Below are 21,694 nucleotides of genomic sequence, written 5' to 3' on the forward strand. Positions count from 1 at the left end.
ACACATATGTACTCTCGGTTTTGATAGATACTACATACAACACAGAAAACTCAAGTGGTGGTAACGACCACCGGTGGTAGATAAAATTTGTCCTATATACATTATTCCGCTAAGTGCCAACAATATATTCCATCTAAAACATGAACAACGAAGCCCCAAGAACAACTTAATCTAAAATCTCTTTGTACCCATGAATAAATCACCAAGTTTGAGAGGTATAAATCTTTTATTGAAGAAAATAAACGCCCTTCCACTAAACCAAAAAAATAAGAAGAAATCAATGTAATTGAAAGGTTAAAAAGGAAAAGAGCTAACCTGGGCTGCATGCAGAATATGGACGGATGCATAGGCGAGGTGTAGCATGCCTATGCATCCGTTCATATTATGCGTGTAGCCCCAAGGCCGACCCTTTTGCATGCCCTCTGAGACCGGGCATCGATGGCTCCTTGTCCATGGTGAAACCTTCTGCACTGAGTCCAACGCTACGCCTAGGCCACCTTCGGCCCAAAATGGAGAGAAGAGGGGAGGGGAACCCCTTTGGATCACGGCGTCGGAAACGCGTGCGGCTCTGGTTCGGAGCCATCGAGCCAGTGATTCCCATGGCCGCGAGGAAGAGGAACTACATGCTGGTAGGAGCGATCAGGGAAGAGGACAGAGAGGAAAGGTTGGAGGAGAGGGTGTCGTGCTGCTGCCCTACCGCTAATGCTGCGCTGCTCAATCGCTCTACCGTCGATAGTTGGGAGAGATGAGAGATGAGGGAAGAAATTGGGGGAAGAGGTTGCACGGGGGGATAAAACCGGTCGAGGAAGATTCGCGAAGGGTTTCATACTTACCCTGGTGAAGCGGTGGAGGAAGAAGATTAAGGCCTAGCCCAAGATATGTTGGTGGCTGTAACATCCCAAATTTTCAATTTGGAATGTTATAAATAGGTCATTTATGCATATCATGTTTTTATCGCATTTCGTTTCACGATCCTCGAAATTCTAAGCAACTCAAGGACCCACGGAGAGAGTTGGGAATTTCGTTATTTTCATATTTGAGTTTTTCTCAAATTTTGAAAAGAGGATAATTTGGTTTTAATTATTTTTCTGTTCGAAAATATTTCATATTAAAATATATGAGAGGAGATAATATGACTTCTCCAAAATAAAAGAAATATGGGAGGAAAAATGTTAAAATCAAATAAATAATTTTATTTGGATTTTATTGCTATTTTATTTGAGTTAGGAAAAATATGCGTTTTTCAAAAATTGCTTTAGAGGCCCAAATAAATGTTCACTTTGTCCGCAATATTATTAGAGGACCGTGAAAATTTATTTCAGGATTTGTGGACTCCGTTTAGTATTTCTTTTAGTTGTTTTTTCGTGTCAGGATTATTTAAAAAAACGCGAACCGACCTATCGGGCCGTGCCCGAGCCGGAGTCCTCCGGCCGGGGCTTTTATAAGCCGCCAGATCGCGACCTCGAGGCCCAAGTTGCGCCGCCGCCCCAAACCCTAACCCTAGCGCCGCCCAGCCGCCGCCGCGGTCGCGCACGCCGCCCACCGCCGCGCTGCCGTCCGTCGCCTTGCCGCCGCCCGCGTTGCCGCCGCCCCGCCGTCTCCCGCGCCACCGTCCGCCGCTGCTGCCGCGGATCCTGCCAGAGTTCGCGCCGCCAGTTTTCTTCGCCGGTTTTCGTCGGTTTTGTTTTTGGTAAAAACCCTAGATCAGTTTTTTTAGATCGGTTTTCTTCGGTTTAGTTAAATAGCGGATGTTTGTCCCTACGTTCGTTTTAGCGAACGCTGTTCATCAGCCGCAGACAACGAACGTTTGTTCGTTAGCCTGTTCATCTCGTTTTATTTTCCAGGGTTTTTCCGCGATTATTTTCGATCGCGATTTCTGCCCAGATTTTCGTTTTAGTTTATATTTTCGCTCGTTTATCCAAATTAGGTGAAACAAGCGCCTAGATCTTCATCTTGAAGCCCTCTTTCTGTTTAACCAACTTGAACAAGATTTTGGTACTCTAAAATTTGACTTTAGTCCAGATTAGTAAACGGATCTTGTTTCTTTTGTAGTTTGAGTTTTGTTGCTCCGTTTGATTTGATTCTTTTTGCAAACCGGAGTTCTTCAGTTGAACCTTCTGGTTAGATCTTTTTATTTGAGTTTTACCCGTGCATCTTTGCTTGAGTGCTTATGTATGCTATTGTTTGTTTGCGATAGGATTCCCGGAGTGCGAAGCGTGCTACTACGAGTCACTAGGTTTTGCGAATCGTCAGCAAGGCAAGTAACACATTGATCATACTCTTTTCATACCCCGTTTTTATGCATTAATTAAAATCCTCAAACACTGCATGATTAGGATGTGATTAACTTGTGGGTATTGGGAAGTAGATGATGAGGAACCTATTACCTGTTTTATTATCAAACCCTTGGGAGTTACTTCTACGTTATGCTTATATTGCCATGCTATGGTCGTAGACGTGGATTGGGTTTGAGTGTATCCATGATAGACGTGAGTTGTTAATTTAATGGTTCAACTTAAGGTGGCAACTTTAATACACATCTGGGTGGATTGTTGGTTTAGGGCACCTGGGGTTATACCGGTGTTGTCCTAGGAGATCCCGGGGTTATACCATGTGATCCTCCTATGGTCTGCCACCCAGGCTCAAAGGGATCATAAGATTTTTCATGCTAGAAACTTCCGTGTGCAACCACAAGCTATTATGGGCTCTAGCATAGTTGAGTATGTTGCATGACCTCTTCCAATGGTAGGCTAGCAGATGTAGGGGATGTAGGTTGGTACTGTCTACCCGGGGTTAGAGTTAATGCTGCTGAAAGACTGTGTCTCGGTCATCCATTTCTCAAACACAACGTAGTGCGAGAAATCCAACGGAGGAGATCGAGTCTTGTGGGGAAAAGTGCGCAAACCTCTGCAGAGTGTACAAACTAATCATGGTTAGCCGTGTCCCCGTCTATGGACAACTTGAGTATCTAGTACTTGGATTATTGATTTGATCTCGTCACTCTAAAGTAATTTGTTGGGCTGCTAATGAATACTTTTAATTGGGATTGAGATGGGGGTACCATTCTCAATGTTTCAACCACCAAGATAGTTAAATAAAATATATTCCTTTGTTGTAGGAAAAAATTGGCTTATCGCAAAAACATTTTAACCATAGAGCCTCCACCAGCCATATATGCATATAGTGATAGTATTTATCTGTTCATTGCTCTACTGTGTTATATTGCCAGCATATTCCATGTGCTGACCCATTTCGGGCTGCAACATATCATGTTGCAGACTTTTCAGACGAGGAGTAAGGTGCGCTAGGTCGTTTGTCGTGCACTCAGCTATGCCGTTGGAGTTGATGGATTCACCTTATATTCCAAGCCTTCCGCTGTTATCTTATTTAGATGGCCTTAACCATATTTATTGTATTAAGTTCTCTTTTGAGATATTCGATGTAATAAGTGTGTGATTGCTACTCTGTTATAAATCCTTCGAGTACTGTGTGTGTCAGCATTACCGATCCAGGGATGACACTGAACACAGAGATTTGACCGTCTGAGGTCGGATCGCTACAGTGGCCTTGTGCGGTAAATCCCATGGATCAGTAAAAAAACGAAAGAATTTCTCAAAAAAATAAAGTAAAAATTCAAAACAATAAAACTAAAGCTTAGCTAACCAAATGTGAAAGTAAATACACGTGTCAAAGAGAGAGAGAGAGAGAGAGCACCCACCAAAGCTTCAAACGCATAAGATGGCCTCTAGCTTAGCCACTTTAATTCTTATGTATATATATATAGCCGGTCTATTATGCTAATATTAGCAGAATAGGTTATTCTGCTAACACTTCCGATCTGCATGCTCAACGGAAGTGCACTACATCTCTGTACAGTGAGCACTGCAATGCTTCATGAGAGAACTGCTTCGTAGTTTTGCGGTCCGTCTGTGAGTTCTGTGTGCAATCGGGTGTTGCGGGACGATTTTATTTGTTTCTGGACGCTAGTTGACCTTTATTCTTTGTAATTTACAGGAAAAATGACTAAAATCTATGCAAATCGAGTGATTTGGCGGGCGAGCTTTGCTCTGTTCGTTCGTGTTTGTGTCGGATGCGACTTTTTCGCGCTCGGACGTTGTTTGTTAGTAGGAATTCCTTGATTGCGTTCATTTAATCGCTCCCTTTACTCTATGATCTGTGTAATTTTTAGGAATTAGGTTTCAATTTCTGCGAAATCGATTGTGTGGGCGTATGAGCTTCATCCGCTCCTCTGTACTTGTTATTTTTTTTGGATTTTGTACATCGATGCATTTTGAATCTTGTAATTAGTGTCTCTATTTGGTTTGAATTAACTATATTGCGCCTGTAATCTTCATATTTTCATGGCGCATGTTGTTCATACCAGTGGCAGTGGGTTCGATGTAGTTTTTCAAGGAAATATGCCCTAGAGGCAATAATAAAGTTGTTATTTATATTTCCTTATATCATGATAAATGTTTATTATTCATGCTAGAATTGTATTAATCGGAAACTTAGTACATGTGTGAATACATAGACAAAACAGAGTGTCCCTAGTATGCCTCTACTTGACTAGCTTGTTTATCAAAGATGGTTATGTTTCCTAGCCATAGACATGTGTTGTCATTTGATGAACGGGATCACATCATTAGAGAATGATGTGATGGACAAGACCCATCCGTTAGCTTAGCATTATGATCGTTAAGTTTTATTGCTATTGCTTTCTTCATGACTTATACATGTTCCTCTGACTATGAGATTATGCAACTCCCGAATACCGGAGGAACACCTTGTGTGCTATCAAACGCCACAACGTAACTGGGTGATTATAAAGATGCTCTATAGGTGTCTCCAAAGGTGTTTGTTGGGTTGGCATAGATCAAGATTAGGATTTGTCACTCCGTGTATCGGAGAGGTATCTCTGGGCCCTCTCGGTAATGCACATCACTATAATCCTTGCAAGCAATGTGACTAATGAGTTAGTTACGGGATGATGCATTACGGAACGAGTAAACAGACTTGCCGGTAACGAGATTGAACTAGGTATGATGATACCGATGATCGAATCTCGGGCAAGTAACATACCGATGACAATGGGAACAACGTATGTTGTTATGCGGTTTGACCGATAAAGATCTTTGTAGAATATGTAGGAGCCAATATGAGCATCCAAGTTCCGCTATTGGTTATTGATCGGAGATGAATCTCGGTCATGTCTACATAGTTCTCAAACACATAGTTCTCGAACCCGTAGGGTCCGCACGCTTAAAGTTCGATGACAATCGATATTATGAGTTTATGTATTTTGATGTAAAAGGTAGTTTGGAGTACCGGATGAGATCACGAACATGACGAGGAGTCTCGAAATGGTCGAGACATAAAAATTGATATATTGGATGACTATATTCGGACACCGGAATGGTTCCGAGGTGTATCGGGTATTTACCGAAGTACCGGGGGGTTACTGGAACCCCTGGGGGGTTATTGGGCCTCATGGGCCTATTGGTGGAAAAGAGGAGGCAGGCCAAGGCAGGGCGCGCACCCCCTAGTCCAAACCGAATTGTACTAGGGGGGTCGGCCTCCCTTTCCTTCTCTCCTCCCTCACCTTCCCCCTTCTCCTTGTTGGACTAGGAAGGGGGGGGGGCGAATCCTACTTGGAGTAGGATTTCCCCCCTAGGCGCGCCTCCTCCCCTTGGCCGGCCTCCTCCTCCCTCCCCCTTTATATACGTGGGAGGGGGCACCCAAAAGGCACACCAAAAGTTTCTCTTAGCCGTGTGCTGTGCCCCCTCCACAGAAACACACCTCGGTCATATCGTTGCAGTGCTTAGGCGAAGCCCTGTGCCAGTAACTTCATCATCACCGTCACCACGCCGTCGTGCTGACGAAACTCACCCTCGGCCTCAGCTGGATCAAGAGTACGAGGGACGTCATCGAGCTGTACGTGTGCAGATCGCGGAGATGTCGTTTCGGTGCTTGATCGTTTGGATCGCGAAGACGTTCGACTACATCAACCGCGTTACATAACGCTTCCGTTTTCGGTCTACGAGGGTACATGGACACACTCTCCTCATTCGTTGCTATGCTTCTCCTAGGTAGATCTTGCGTGATTGTAGGATTTTTTTTGAAATACTATGTTCCCCAACAGTGGCATCCGAGCCAGGTCTATGCGTAGATGTTATATGCACGAGTAGAACACAAAGAGTTGTGGGCGATAATAGTCATACTGCTTACCAGCATGTCATACTTTGATTCGGTGGTATTGTTGGATGAAGCGGCCCAGACCGACATTACATGACCGCGTTCATGAGACTGGTTCTACCGCTGTGCTTCACACACAGGTGGCTAGTGGGTGTCTGTTTCTCCAACTTTAGTTGAATCGAGTGTGACTACGCCCGGTCCTTGTTGAAGGTTAAAACAACATACTTGACGAAAAATCGTTGTGGTTTTTGATGCGTAGGTAAGAATGGTTCTTGCTAAACCCGTAGCAGCCACGTAAAATTTGCAACAACATGTAGAGGACGTCTAACTTGTTTTTGCAGGGTATGTTGTGATGTGATATAGTCAAGACGTGATGATATATAAATTGTTGTATGAGATGATCCTATTTTGTAACAGTTATCGGCAACTGGCAGGAGCCTTATGGTTGTCGCTTTATTGTATGAAATGCAATCGCCATGTAATTGCTTTACTTTATCACTAAGCGGTAGTGATAGTCGTGATAGCAATAGTTGGCGAGACGACAACGATGCTTCGATGGAGATCAAGGTGTCAAGCCGGTGACGATGGTGATCATGACGGTGCTTTGGAGATGGAGATCAAAGGCACAAGATGATGATGGCCATATCATATCACTTATTTGATTGCATGCGATGTTTATCTTTTTATGCATCTTATTTTGCTTAGTACGGCGGTAGCATTATAAGATGATCTCTCACTAAATTTCAACGTACAAGTGTTCTCCCTAAGTATGCATCGTTGCGACAGTTCGTCGTGCTGAGACACCAAGTGATGATCGGGTGTGATAAGCTCTATGTTCACATACAACGGGTGCAAGCCAGTTTTGCACACGCAGAATACTCGGGTTAAACTTGACGAGCCTAGCATATGCAGATATGGCCTCGGAACACTGAGACCGAAAGGTCAAGCGTGAATCATATAGTAGATATGATCAACATAGTGATGTTCACCATTGAAAACTACTCCATCTCACGTGATGATCGGACATGGTTTAGTTGATATGGATCACGTGATCACTTAGATGATTAGAGGGATGTCTATCTAAGTGGGAGTTCTTAAGTAATATGATTAATTGAACTTTAATTTATCATGAACTTAGTCCTGATAGTATTTGCATAACTATATTGTAGATCAATAGCTCGCGATGTAGCTCCCCGTTTATTTTTGATATGTTCCTAGAGAAAAACTATGTTGAAAGATGATAGTAGCAATGATGCGGACTAGGTCCGTGATCTAAGGATTATCCTCATTGCTGCACAAAAGAATTATGTCCTTGATGCACCGCTTGGTGACAGACCTATTGCAGGAGCAGATGCAGACGTTATGAATGTTTGGCAAGCTCGGTATGATAACTTCTTGATAGTTTAGTACGCCATGCTTTACGGCTTAGAACCGGGACTTCAAAAACGTTTTGAAATGCCATGGAGCATATAAGATGTACCAAGATCTGAAATTGGTATTTCAGACTCATGCCCGAGTAGAGAGGTATGAGATCTCTGACAAGTACTTTGCCTACAAGATGGAGGAGAATAGCTCAACCAGTGAGCATGTGCTCAGAATGTCTGAGTACTACAATCACTTGAATCAAGTGGGAGTTAATCTTCCAGATAAGATAGTGATTGACAGAGTTCTCTAGTCACTATCACCAAGTTACTGGAACTTCGTGATGAACTATAATATGCAAGGGATGACAGAAACGATTCCCGGGCTCTTCGTGATGTTGAAATCAACGAAGGTACAAATCAAGAAAAGCATCAAATGTTGATGGTTGACAAGACCACTAGTTTCAAGTAAACGGGCAAGGGAAAGAAAGGGAACTTCAAGAAGAATGGCAAGCAAGTTGCCACTCCCATGAAGAAGCCCAAAGTTAGACCCAAGCCTGTAACTAGTGCCTCTACTACAAAGGAAATGGTCACTGGAAGCGGAACTGCCCCAAATACTTGGCGGATAAGAAGGATGGTAAAGTGAACAAAAGTATATATGATATACATGTTATTGATGTGTACTTTATTAGTGTTCATAGTAGCCCCTGGGTATTTGATACTCGTTCAGTTGCTATAATTAGTAGCTTGAAACAGGAGTTACAAAATGAACAAAGACTAGTTGAGGGCGAGGTGACGATGTGTGTTGGAAATGATTCCAAAGGTTGATAAGATCACCATCGCACACTCCCTTTACCTTCGGGATTAGTGTTGAACCTAAAATAATTGTTATTTGGTGTTTGCGTTGAGCATATGATTGGATCATGTTTATTGCAATATGGTTATTCATTTAAGTCAAAGAATAATTGTTATTCTGTTTACATGAATAAAACCTTCTGTGGTCATACACCCAAGGTGAATGGTTTATTGAATCTTGATTGTGGTGATACAGATATTCATAATATTGAAGCCAAAAGATGCAAGGTTAATAATGATAATGCAACTTATTTGTGGCACTGCCGTTTAGGTCATATTGGTGTAAAGCACATGAAGAAACTCCATGCTGATGGGTTTTTGGAATCACTTGATTATGAATCACTTGATGCTTGCAAACCATGCCTCATGGGCAAGATGACTAAAACTCCGTTCTCCGGAGCAATGGAGCGAGCAACAGACTTGTTGGAAATAATACATACTGATGTATGCGGTCCAATGAGTGTTGAGGCTCGCGGAAGATATCGTTATTTTCTGACCTTCACAGATGATTTGAGCAGATATGGGTATATCTACTTGATGAAACATAAGTCTGAAACATTTGAAAAGTTCAAAGAATTTCAGAGTGAAGTGGAAATCATCGTAACAAGAAAATAAAGTTTCTACGATCTGATCATGGAGGTGAATATTTGAGTTACGAGTTTGGTCTTCATTTGAAACAATGTGGAATAGTTTCACAACTCACGCCACCCGGAACACCACAGCGTAATGGTGTGTGCGAACGTCGTAACTGAACTTTATTAGATATGGTGCGATCTATGATGTTTCTTACCGATTTACCACTATTGTTTTGGGGTTATGCATTAGAGAATGCTGCATTCACGTTAAAAAGGGCACCATCTAAATCCGTTGAGACGACACCGTATGAACTGTGGTTTAGCAAGAAACATAAGTTGTCGTTTCTTAAAGTTTGGGGTTGCGATGCTTATGTGAAAAAGTTTCATCCTGATAAGCTCGAACCTAAATCGGAGAAGTGCGTCTTCATAGGATGCCCAAAAGTAACTGTTGGGTACACCTTCTATCACAGATCCGAAGGCAAGATATTCGTTGCTAAGAATGGATCCTTTCTAGAGAAGGAGTTTCTCTCGAAAGAAGTGAGTGGGAGGAAAGTAGAACTTGATAAGGTAATTGTACCTTCTCCCGAATTAGAAAGTAGTTCATCACAAAAATCAGTTCTAGTGATGCCTACATCGATTAGTGAGGAAGTTAATGATGATGATCATGAAACTTCAGATCAAGTCACTACCGAACCTCGTAGGTCAACCAGAATACGTTCTGCACCAAAGTGGTACGGTAATCCTGTTCTGGTAATCATGTTACTAGACCATGACAAACCTACGAACTATGATGAAGCGATGATGAGCCCAGATTCTGCAAAATGGCTTGAGGCCATGAAATCTGAGATGGGGTCCATGTATGAGAACAAAGTATGGACTTTTGTTGACTTGCCCGATGATCAGCAAGCAATAGAAAATAAATGGATTTTCAGGAGGAAGACGGACGCTGATAGTAGTGTTACTATCTACAAAGCTAGACTTGTCAAAAAAGGTTTTTGACAAGTTCAAGGTGTTGACTACGATGAGATTTTCTCACTCGTAGCGATGCTTAAGTCTGTCTGAATCATATTAGCAATATCCACATTTTATGAAATCTGGCAAATGGATGTCAAAACTATATTTCTTAATGGATTTCTTAAAGAAGAGTTGTATATGATGCAACCAAAAAGGTTTTGTCAATCCTAGGTGCTAACAAAATGTGCAAGCTCCAGTGATCCATCTATGGACTGGTGCAAGCATCTCGGAGTTGGAATATATGCTTTGATGAGTTGATCAAAGCATATAGTTTTATACAGACTTGCGGTGAAGCCTGTATGTACAAAAGTGAGTGGGAGCACTACAACCTTTCTGATAAGTATATGTGAATGACATATTGTTGATCGGAAATAATGTAGAATTTTCTAGAAAGCATAAAGGAGTATTTGAAAGGAGGTTTTCAAAGAAAGACCTCGGTGAAGCTGCTTACATATTGAGCATCAAGATCTATAGAGATAGATCAAGACGCTTGATAAGATTTTTTTTCAATGAGTATATACCTTGACAAGATTTTGAAGTAGTTCAAAATGGAACAGTCAAAGAAGGAGTTCTTGCCTGTGTTGCAAGGTGTGAAGTTGAGTAAGACTCAAAACCCAACCACGGCAGAAAATAGAAAGAGAATGAAAAGTCATTTCCTATGCCTCAGCCATAGGCTCTATAAAGTATGCTATGCTGTGTATCAGACCCATTGTGTACCTCACCATGAGTTTGGAAAGAGGGTACAATAATGATCCATGAGTGGATCACTGGACAGCGGTCAAAATTATCCTTAAAAGGACTAAGGAAATATTTCTCGGTTATGGAGGTGATAAAGAATTCGTCGTAAAGAGTTACATCGGTGCAAGCTTTGACACCGATCTGGATGAATCTGAGTCTCGATCTAGATACATATTAAAAGTGGGAGCAATTAGCTAGAGTAGCTCCGTGCAGAGCATTGTAGACATAGAAATTTGCAAAATACATACGGATCTGGATATGGCAGACCCGTTGACTAAACCTCTCTCACAAACAAAACATGATCGCACCTAAGTACTCTTTGGGTGTTAATCACATAGCGATGTGAACTACATTATTGACTCTAGTAAACCCTTTTGAGTGTTAGTCACATGGCGATGTGAACTATGGGTGTCAATCACATAAAGATGTGAACTATTGGTGTTAAATGACATGGCGATGTGAACTAGATTATTGACTCTAGTGCAAGTGGGAGACTGAAGGAAATATGCCCTAGAGGCAATAATAAAGTTGCTATTTATATTTCCTTATATCATGATAATTGTTTATTATTCATGCTAGAATTGTATTAATCGGAAACTTAGTACATGTGTGAATACATAGACAAAACAGAGTGTCCCTAGTATGCCTCTACTTGACTAGCTTGTTTATCAAAGATGGTTATGTTTCCTAGCCATAGACATGTGTTGTCATTTGATGAACGAGATCACATCATTAGAGAATGATGTGATGGACAAGACCCATCCGTTAGCTTAGCATTATGATCGTTAAGTTTTATTGCTATTGCTTTCTTCGTGACTTACACATGTTCCTCTGACTATGAGATTATGCAACTCCTGAATACCAGAGGAACACCTTGTGTGCTATCAAACGTCACAACGTAATTGAGTGATTATAAAGATGCTCTACAGGTGTCTCCAAAGGTGTTTGTTGGGTTGGCATAGATCGAGATTAGGATTTGTCACTCCGTGTATCGGAGAGGTATCTCTGGGCCCTCTCGGTAATGCACATCACTATAAGCCTTGCAAGCAATGTGAATAATGAGTTAGTTACTGGATGATGCACTACAGAACGAGTAAAGAGACTTGCCGGTAATGAGATTGAACTAGGTATGATGATACCGACAATCGAATCTCGGGCAAGTAATATACCGATGACAAAGGGAACAACGTATGTTGTTATGCGGTTTGACCGATAAAGATCTTCGTAGAATATGTAGGAGCCAATATGAGCATCCAGGTTCCGCTATTGGTTATTGACCGGAGATGAGTCTCGGTCATGTCTACATAGTTCTCGAACCCGTAGGGTCCGCACGCTTAACGTTCGATGACGATCAGTATTATGAGTTTATGTGTTTTGATGTAAAAGGTAGTTTGGAGTCCCGGATGAGATCACGGACATGACGAGGAGTCTCGAAATGGTCGAGACATAAAGATTGATATATTGGATGACTATATTCGGACACCGGAATGGTTCCGAGGTGTATCGGGTATTTACCGGAGTACCGGGGGGTTACCGGAACCCCCCGAGGGGTTATTGGGCCTCATGGGCCTATTGGTGGAAGAGAGGAGGCAGGCCAAGGCAGGGCGCGCGCCCCCCTAGCCCAAACCGAATTTGACTAGGGGGGTGGCCCCCCTTTCCTTCTCTCCTCCCTCACCTTCCCCCTTCTCCTTGTTGGACTAGGAAAGGGGGGACCGAATCCTACTTGGAGTAGGATTGCCCCCCTAGGCGTGCCTCCTCCCCTTGGCCGACCTCATCCTCTGTCCCCCCTTTATATACATGGGAGGGGGGCACCCCAAGGCACACCAAAAGTTTCTCTTAGCCGTGTGCGGTGCCCCCTCCACAGAAACACACCTCGGGCATATCGTTGCAGTGCTTAGGTGAAGCCCTGCGCCGGTAACTTCATCATCACCATCACCACACCGTCGTGCTGATGAAACTCTCCCTCGGCCTCAGCTGGATCAAGAGTACGAGAGACGTCATCGAGTTGTACGTGTGCATACCGCGGAGGTGTCGTGCGTTCGGTGCTTGATCGGTTGGATTGCGAAGACATTCGACTAAATCAACCCCGTTACTTAATGCTTCCATTTTCGGTCTACGAGGGTACGTGGACACACTCTCCTCGCTCGTTGCTATGCTTCTCCTTGATAGATCTTGCGTGATCGTAGGATTTTTTTTGAAATACTACGTTCCCCAACAGTTTTTTGTGGGGTATTTTTCAAAATTGAGTGATTGCGCAATTTTTAGGCGAGTTATCGAACTGCGAGTGGAATTGGCACCTCTGTTAGTCTCCCACATGTCTGGATCTGTACTGCTTTGATTTTATTGTTACAGTTCTGGCATATGTTGTAGTGTACTGCATTTTTGTTAGTAGTGGACTTCACTATAAACTGTATTACAGTGGGCATGATAGCTTATGAGATTTCTCTTTTCTTAAAATGCATTTTGTGTTTTAGAGAACTGCATAATATGCACTTTCGTACTAAATTAGAAGAATAATTATTCTGCTATTCTGCTATTACAATAGACTGTCTATTATAAGTCTTCAGGTGACTTCCAAACCTTCACAAACTCGTTCACTCGGCGATCCACAATTTCCTCTTGGATGCTCTAGACCATGACGCCTAACCATCTGGAAGAAGCACAGTCTTCAAAGGTAACAAGCGTTGGATCCACGCAGGATGAATCTCTTCAGTGATGCTCAATCACTTGGGGTTTGTAGGTGTTTGGGTTTGGGTTTTCCTCACTTGATGATTTTCACTCAAAGTCCTCGGAGGATGGGATGCTCTCAATTGACAAGTGTCAGTTTCCCTCGGAGCAGCCAACCAGCTAGTGGTTGTAGGGGGCGGCTATTTATAGCCTAGGGAGCAGCCCGACATGATAAGACATAAATGCCCTTCAATGATATGACCGTTAGGTGGGTAGATATTTTGGGACAGCTGGCGCATAGCACAGCAACGGTCGGAAATTTGAGTATCAAATTCCTTAGGGCTATCATGTTCCTCACTGTGTAGGCAATCCGCACTGGCGAATTCCTAACTCCTCAGTCAGAACAAATTCCTCAGAGACCAGAAGAGCTTCGTCTCTGTCACTGAAGAATATGACTGAACTGTATGAGATTTCCAATGGCTTCACTCGAAGGGATTGGTAGGTGTAGGATTTTGAGTTGAGCATCACATGGAAATTTTTCCTTAGTATTTCCTCGACCCCCTTTAATAGTACGGTGTTTCCTATGACTCAAGAAAGAGAAAATGAAACTACGAAAACAAAAGTCTTCATGCTTCATGTTCCTCAAATGAATACCAAGTCTTCAAGGTCACACCGATTTCTTCACTTTCAAAGTCTTCAGAAAGTCTTCAGAAATCCAAAGTCTTCAGTCGAAGAACTCCATTTTTAGGGGTCGACTTTCTCTGTAAATATCAATCTCCTCATAGACTTATAGACCTGTGTACACTCATAAGCACATTAGTCCCTTAACCTATAAGTCTTCAATACACCAAAATCACTAAGGGGCACTAGATGCACTTACAATCTCCCCCTTTTTGGTGATTGATGACAATATAGGTTAAGTTTTCAACGGGGATAAACATATGAAGTGTAAATACTGATATTGAGGAATTTGATTGCAAGATATAGAAGAACTCCCCCTAGAGATGTGCATAGTGAGGAATTTGCTTTTGAAGCAATGCACACTTGAAGAGTTGAATCATGGAGATCTCCCCCTATATCTTGTAATTCATACACGCATTTGACATAATATATGAAGAATTTGAAATGCATAATGAAAATCTGGTGACTGATGTAATTCAGCATGCGTGCAATAACATTAACGAGGAATAAGCATGTAGAAGAAACAACAAAAGTATCAGGCCACCATAGAGTTTTAAGTTTACAACTCGGTCCAACAAAGTCATCAGAAGAACGAGAGTTGTAACTTAGAAAAAAAACGCCCATATAAGATAGACCCGCTTGAAGACTAACTCAAATTTCTCCCCCTTTGTCATCAAATGACCAAAATGTTCGAAAATGAGGACTAACGCCCCTGAAGAATATCAAGGTGATGAAGGAGCGTCAGCGTTGTTGGGGTCGTTTGTTGTAGTAGGGCCTGCCGCAGTGTCGTCCAAATCTTCATGTTCATCTGTGTCACGTGATGAAGAATAGGAGCTGGCCACCAAGGAAGGAACCTTGACCTTCTTGTACTTCTTCGGAGGAGGTGCAACCCAGTCAAAATCTTCCTTGAGACCCATTTTCTTCAGATCTTCTTCACCATATATGTGCGACAGAACAGCCCAGGTGCGGTTGAGGGTTTCATGAAGGTAGTAATGGTTTTTCTTCACTACATTATGGGTAGCAGTCATGTTGTGAAGAATTGAACCAAACTGACGCTTGACCCATTTATGATTGCGATCAACCTTCTGGTGAAGACTGAGGAGAAGCTCACGGTCAGTCATCACCCTGGGTGCTGTGCCTTGAGGATTTTGCTTGGGTGCGTTGGCGGCAGAGTCATGGGTGGCAGAGTCATCATTGGTGGAGTAGGATGCAGCCTTGCGAAATTGACCATCCAATGGACGAATGCCTTCATCAATTACAGCAGTAGCCTTGCCCTTTTCATCAGCTGAGGAAAATGTCCTTTTGAGGACTTCAATCGGGGGCAAGTAGCTGCAATGGTTCAGTGTATCAGCTTTGTAGTTGAGTGAAGACCTTGTTCTGATGAATCTCATAATCCACGGTGCATAAGGCTTCAACTCAAATGGTGAAATTGCGACATTGGCCAGAGTCCTCATGAAGAAATCATGGAAGTTGACGGGAACACCATGAATGATATTGAAAAGCAGATTCTTCATGATGCCAACGACTTCTTCTTCATTCGAGTCGTGGCCCTTGATAGGACTCAATGTCTTCATCAGAATGCGATAGACAGTCCGAGGCACATACAACAATTCCTTCACAAGGAATTTTGTTCTTGGGGCCAGACCTGGCTTCAAAGGCTTCATCAACACTTGCATATAGTGATCGGTAAGCTCAGGTTCATTGTAGACGCAACAAGCACCTTCAAGGGGCGGACTAAGAGGCAAAGCACAAAGCAATTCAGTAGCTGGTGCTTTGTAGTGAGTGTTTTCAGACATCCAGTCCAGCACCCATGAATTCACGTCTTCAGAGTTGCCGGTGATGTGCAGAGTTGCATAAAATTGAAGAATTAGCTCTTCATTCCAATCACATATGTCAGTGCAGACATTTAACAGTCCAACATCGTAGAGAACACTGAGGACTAGCCCGAAGCATGGCAGAGATTCCATATCCACGTGAGGAATGTGCTCATGATCGAAGACTTTGTCTTTGTTGAACAGCACTGAGGAATAGAAATTTGCCTGGCTGGCAGTCCAGAAACGCCTTTTCCTTAAACGAGCAGAGTCATAAGGGTTGTAATCAGTGAAGAATACGTGCTCGCCAAAGAAATCATCAGCCTTGAATTTTTGCTTCCTTGAGAATGGATCCTTTGGCTTGGGCAGTGGAGTGTCAGTCAGTTGCATGATGACCTCAGGAATCGCAATCTCAGGTTCTTCAGGCTGAGGAATTTCTGGTTCCTCTTCAGTGGCAGCCTGGTTCTTCAATTCTTCATTTTCATTTTCTTCAGCACTAGCGGCTGGAATGTCTTCATGAGCTTCATCAGATCCCATTTGAACTGTAGTGGCTGGGGACTGAGGAATTTGCTGTAGTGGAGTGAAGAGTGGAGAATTGGGGTGCTGACTTTCCCAAAAGTCATCATTCATCACTGGTGTGGTACAACCAATGTCCAGATCTTCTTCTTCAATTTCTTCAACGCGAGCCTCTTCAGCAGTAAACTGAGGCATAGGCGAGGAAACTGTGGGGGTTGAAGGGATTTTATCCACTTCAATTTTTTCATCCATCTGCTCTGACGAAGCAGCAGAAGGATTTTCTTCATCAGATCCGCTAGGGATCACATATTCTTCATCAAAAGGGATGATTTCCTTTGATGGCATGGAGGAAACTGGAACAGCATCAATTGGATGAGCAAATGAGCTTGTCAATTTCTTCATGTTCTTCGGTGCTAAAGAATCTGAAGGAGCTGATGCTTTCCTTTTCTTCACTGTTGCACGCTCTGTAGCCTTGGTCTTCTTCACATCTGATGCAGATGGAAGGATTGGAGTTGGAGTAGGCGCAGGAGGAGCAGAGGAATGTGGTTGATTTTCTTCAGGCACAACTGATGCAGTTGCCCTGACCTCTTCATTTTCTTCAGGCGCACCACTAGTGGGTGCCCAATCAATTTCTTCAGCGGCTGGAATGCAGTCATCAGCCCTGGAACTCACATTTTCTTCAGCAGCCTGATTGTCATCAGCGGTGCTGGCATGTCCTTCAGTTGGCTGAGCAGAGGCTTCAGCCTGAGGAATTTCTTGTTGCGATGGGGCTGCAACATTTGAGGTGAACATCTTAGTCAGTTTGACAAACCTGACCTTGGCTCCTTTCCAATCAGCATAGTAAGCATTGAAATCATCGCTGAGGACTTTGATTTCAGACTGGATCTTTACAAGTTCATCAGTTGTCATAGAGACAACGTTGTTCTTCAGGAATTTTTCCTTCCTGCACTGTGCTTTCTTGAGCTGTCTGGCCTTCTCAAATTTCCATTTTTCTTCTTGGATGAAGGCAGTCAGCATATGACTTTGACCAGGAGTCAGCTTGAAGTCAGGCATAGGAGTGTTTGGGTTCTTGTGCCAGAGGTCAATGTAGTCGAGGATCAACTTTGGATCCAAAAGCAGTGGCACATTTGTGCCCTTGGCTCTAGCGGCCCTGACTTGCCTGTCTCTGATGATTTCAGCAAGTTCTTCATCATCAGCTTCGTCTTCTTCAGACGGCACTTGGAAGGCGACCTGCCTCTTGTGAGGACTTGGGCGAGAGCCTCGTCCAGCAGCGGTCTTTGTCTTCAGCAGAGATGGTCCTGTTGAAGAATTTGGTGCAGCTGAGGAACTAGCTGAAGCTCCTAAGGCAATGGAGATGCCTGTAGTCCTTTGGCACGTGGCTAGATGCACAGGTGCTGAGGATTTGGGCGGAGCAACTGAGGACTTTGGAGGAGCAGGAGCGGCTTGAGGAATTGGCCGTGAGGGCTTAGCTGAGGAAATTGGCCGTAAGGGCATTGAAGAAGAGGCACTTGGCTTGTGCGCAGGCTTCTTTGCCATGGATTTCTTCGGCCTTACAAAGGCCTCAGCAGCAGCATCAGTAGAGTCTTCGTTGAATTTCTTCACTGCATTTTTTGCATGTTTGGCCAACTTGGCCTGGCACTTGGCCCATTCTTCAGGAAAATCCTCACCGCGCTTGATGCTAGTGGGATCTGCCTCTTGGCCAGGTGCCAATGGTGGTCTTGAGCATGGAGGAGTAACAGCGAATTTCTTCATGTATTTTGGAGTCACATACCTGTACTCCCTCCACTCTTTTGCCCATCTCCTTTCTATCCTCTGAATGCGCACCTTGCGCTGATTTCTATCTTCCTTAGGGGGTGTGCAGTACCCAGCATAAATGTCCTCAGGGATTTCAAAGGCAGTATTGATTTCAGGCCTCTTTCCTCCTTTCTGTGGCTTCTTTCCATCAGCCATTTTCTTCAGTTGAGGAATTTGAACAATTGAACTTTCTGAAGAAGTATGCAACTTTTCTTCGAGGAATGCTGCAAATGAGTTAAGTTGATGAGAACCTAGTGATTCAGCAGCGGACATGAATACCTGTGAACAGAGTATAGTTGCGAGGAATTTGGAGAGGTCATATGCGTTCTAAGAAGGTTTTTCAAAAACAAAATGTTTGAGGAATTTGACCAGTTGAGTCTTGAAGAATTTCACTAAGCGTTCTTTGTCTTAGGTTCCAGAATTGTATAGATCAAAGATCCACACAATTGAGGAATCTTGAAGAAAAATGATGCTTACGGAAACAAATCAAGAATAGATGAGATGTGAGGTGTGTGTGAAAAATTTGAAGAATAAACACCTTTGAAGATTTTGTAGGAATCATTTGAATCAAAAGGGGCAGTAAAAGTAACTTTTAATTACCCTGGACGAAGAACACGACGAACTGTGAGGTGGAGAAGTGAAGTTCGTCTGTGCAGATCTTCCACGCCCTAACTTGGCAGAGGAAGACGGCTACGGCGGCGGCGGAGTGAAGATTTCCGCGGCCGGCGTGAGTACGGCGGTGATGAGGTCGAGGCAGTGAAGCTCGTCCTCACCGGCGATGATGAAGTAGCGGCGGGGCTAGGGTTTGAGAAGCTTGAGCTGGAGAAAGGTCGAGCGGAGTAAAAGAAGTGAGGAAGGGGAGAGGGGGTATTTATAGCCATGGTGAAAAATTGTTCGCCCGAAGAAATTGGACGAACATGCCCCTGACCTTTCTCATTCGCTTGACATGTGTCACCCACGTACTGAGAAGTGGAGATCGTGTTAGATCGTGGGCGAATAGATAAGTATATCATGGGATGCAGAACGGTTTGAGCGGCAAAGCCAATTTTTTTGGATAAGATAAGTTAAAAGTTCCGTTCGCAAATTCTTCAGCGGACAAGGACACAGTGAAGATTTTGAACGAGTTTCAAATAGAACGCACATGAAGAATTTGTGAATAGATTGGGTTGAGTAAAGCATAGAGGGGGAAGGGTCCGATCACATTCACTTAGCAGAAACACCAACTTGAAGAATTAGCCATAAGTGAATGCTGTAGAGGACATAAACTCATATATATATAGCCAATGAAGAAAAACGATGGAAACAGTGAAGACAATGCAAAGTTGAAGAAAATGAACAACTGAGGAATTTCAAAAACTGAGGAAAAACTCAAATTGAAGATTTTCAACTTTTGTGGTGGCGTGACCCGCCGTATAAGAATGATGATTTCAGACACCGCGTACAATTGTCGTAGGGTTCTGAGAATCAAATTCTTCATTAATTTCTTCACACTTAGAGTGTTATTCTTCATTGATTGAAGAAAAACGTTTCTTCATGTGTTGCACGTCTAAGTCATCAATTTTGCATAAGTGTTAGGATGAGTGTCCTTTTCAAAGAACATTCGAAGATTCTAGGATATTTAGCTCACACCGCAACTTGCTAAACCTCTTCTCATCCAAGGGCTTTGTGAAGATATCGGCTAGCTGTTCTTCAGTCTTCACATGCTCAATAGAAATGTCGCCCTTCAACACATGATCGCGAAGAAAATGATGACGAATCTGAATGTGCTTTGTCTTCGAGTGCTGAACTGGGTTTGTGAGCAATCTTGATGGCACTCTCATTGTCACAGAAGAGAGGCACATTCTTCACGTTGACGCCGTAGTCCTTGAGAGTTTGCTTCATCCACAACAATTGAGCACAGCAAGAGCCAGCAGCAATGTACTCAGCTTCAGCAGTAGACAGTGATACGCAGTTCTGTTTCTTCGAGGACCAACAGACCAAAGATCGTCCGAGGAAATGACATGTACCAGATGTTGACTTGCTCCACACGATCACCAGCATAGTCAGAGTCAGAATATCCAATGAGATAAAAAACCGAGCCCTTGGGGTACCATAATCTTAGTGTTGGTGTGTGAGCTAGATATCGAAGAATATGTTTCACAACCTTATGGTGTGATTCCTTCGGTGTAGCTTGAAATCGGGCACACATGCAAACACTAAGCATAATATCTGGCCTAGATGCACATAAATACAATAAAGAACCAATCATGGAGCGGTATACCTTTTGATCGAAGTCAATACCATTTTCATCAGTGCACAGATGGCCATTTGTGGGCATAGGAATTTTGACACCTTTGCAATCTTGCATGCCGAATTTCCTCAGTACATCCTTGAGGTATTTCTCCAGAGATATGAATATGCCATTGCGCTGTTGATGAATTTGAAGACCTAAGAAGAATTTCAACTCTCCCATCATAGACATTTGATATTCTTCACTCATCATATAGGCAAATTCATCACTATAACGTTGGTCAGTACAGCCAAAGATGATATCATCAACATATATTTGGCACACAAACAATTCATCATCATATGATTTAGTGAAAAGAGTAGGGTCAAGTGAACCGGGTTTGAAGCCTTTCTTCATGAGGAATTCCTTCAAAGTATCATACCACGCCCGAGGGGCCTGCTTGAGGCCATAGAGGGCCTTATTTAGTCTGAAGACTTTGTCAGAATGCTTAGGGTCTTCAAAACCTGGGGGTTGAGCAACATATACTTCTTCCTCAAGCTTACCATTGAGGAATGCACTTTTCACATCCATTTGATATAAAGTGATATCATGATGGTTAGCATAAGCAAGTAATATGCGAATAGCTTCAAGTCTAGCAACAGGTGCAAAAGTTTCATCGAAATCAATTCCTTCAACCTGTGTGTAGCCTTGAGGTACTAGCCGTGCCTTATTCCTCACCACAAGGCCATTTTCATCTTGCTTGTTGCAGTAGATCCACTTTGTGCCAATGATATTGTGTTTGCGAGGATCTGGACGATTAACCAGTTCCCAGACGTTGTTGAGCTCGAACTGATGTAATTCTTCTTGCATGGCCTGAATCCACTCAGGCTCCAGAAATGCTTCATCTACCTTAGTGGGCTCTGTGATAGAGACAAAGGCATAGTGCCCACAAAAGTTAGATAAATGTGAAGCTTTTGAGCGTGTGAGAGGACCTGGTGCTTCAATGTCATCGATGATCTTTTCAACTTGCACTTCTTTTGCAACGCGAGGATGAGTTGGTTGTCGTCGAGGAATTTGATCAACATTTTCTTCAGCACCATTTTCTTCAGCATTTTCTTCAGCACCATTTTCTTCAGCATTTTCTTCAGGTGCATTAGCTCGACGTTCTTCTTGTTCTGGAATAAATTCTTCAGCAGATTCTTCGGTAGGAATGACATCCTCAGTAGCCTTGAACTTGATAGTTTCCTCAGGTGCTGGTTCATCTATCACAGAGGGTAG

This window comes from Aegilops tauschii, chromosome 2, assembly GCF_002575655.3.
Source record: "Aegilops tauschii subsp. strangulata cultivar AL8/78 chromosome 2, Aet v6.0, whole genome shotgun sequence".
NCBI lineage: Eukaryota > Viridiplantae > Streptophyta > Magnoliopsida > Poales > Poaceae > Aegilops > Aegilops tauschii.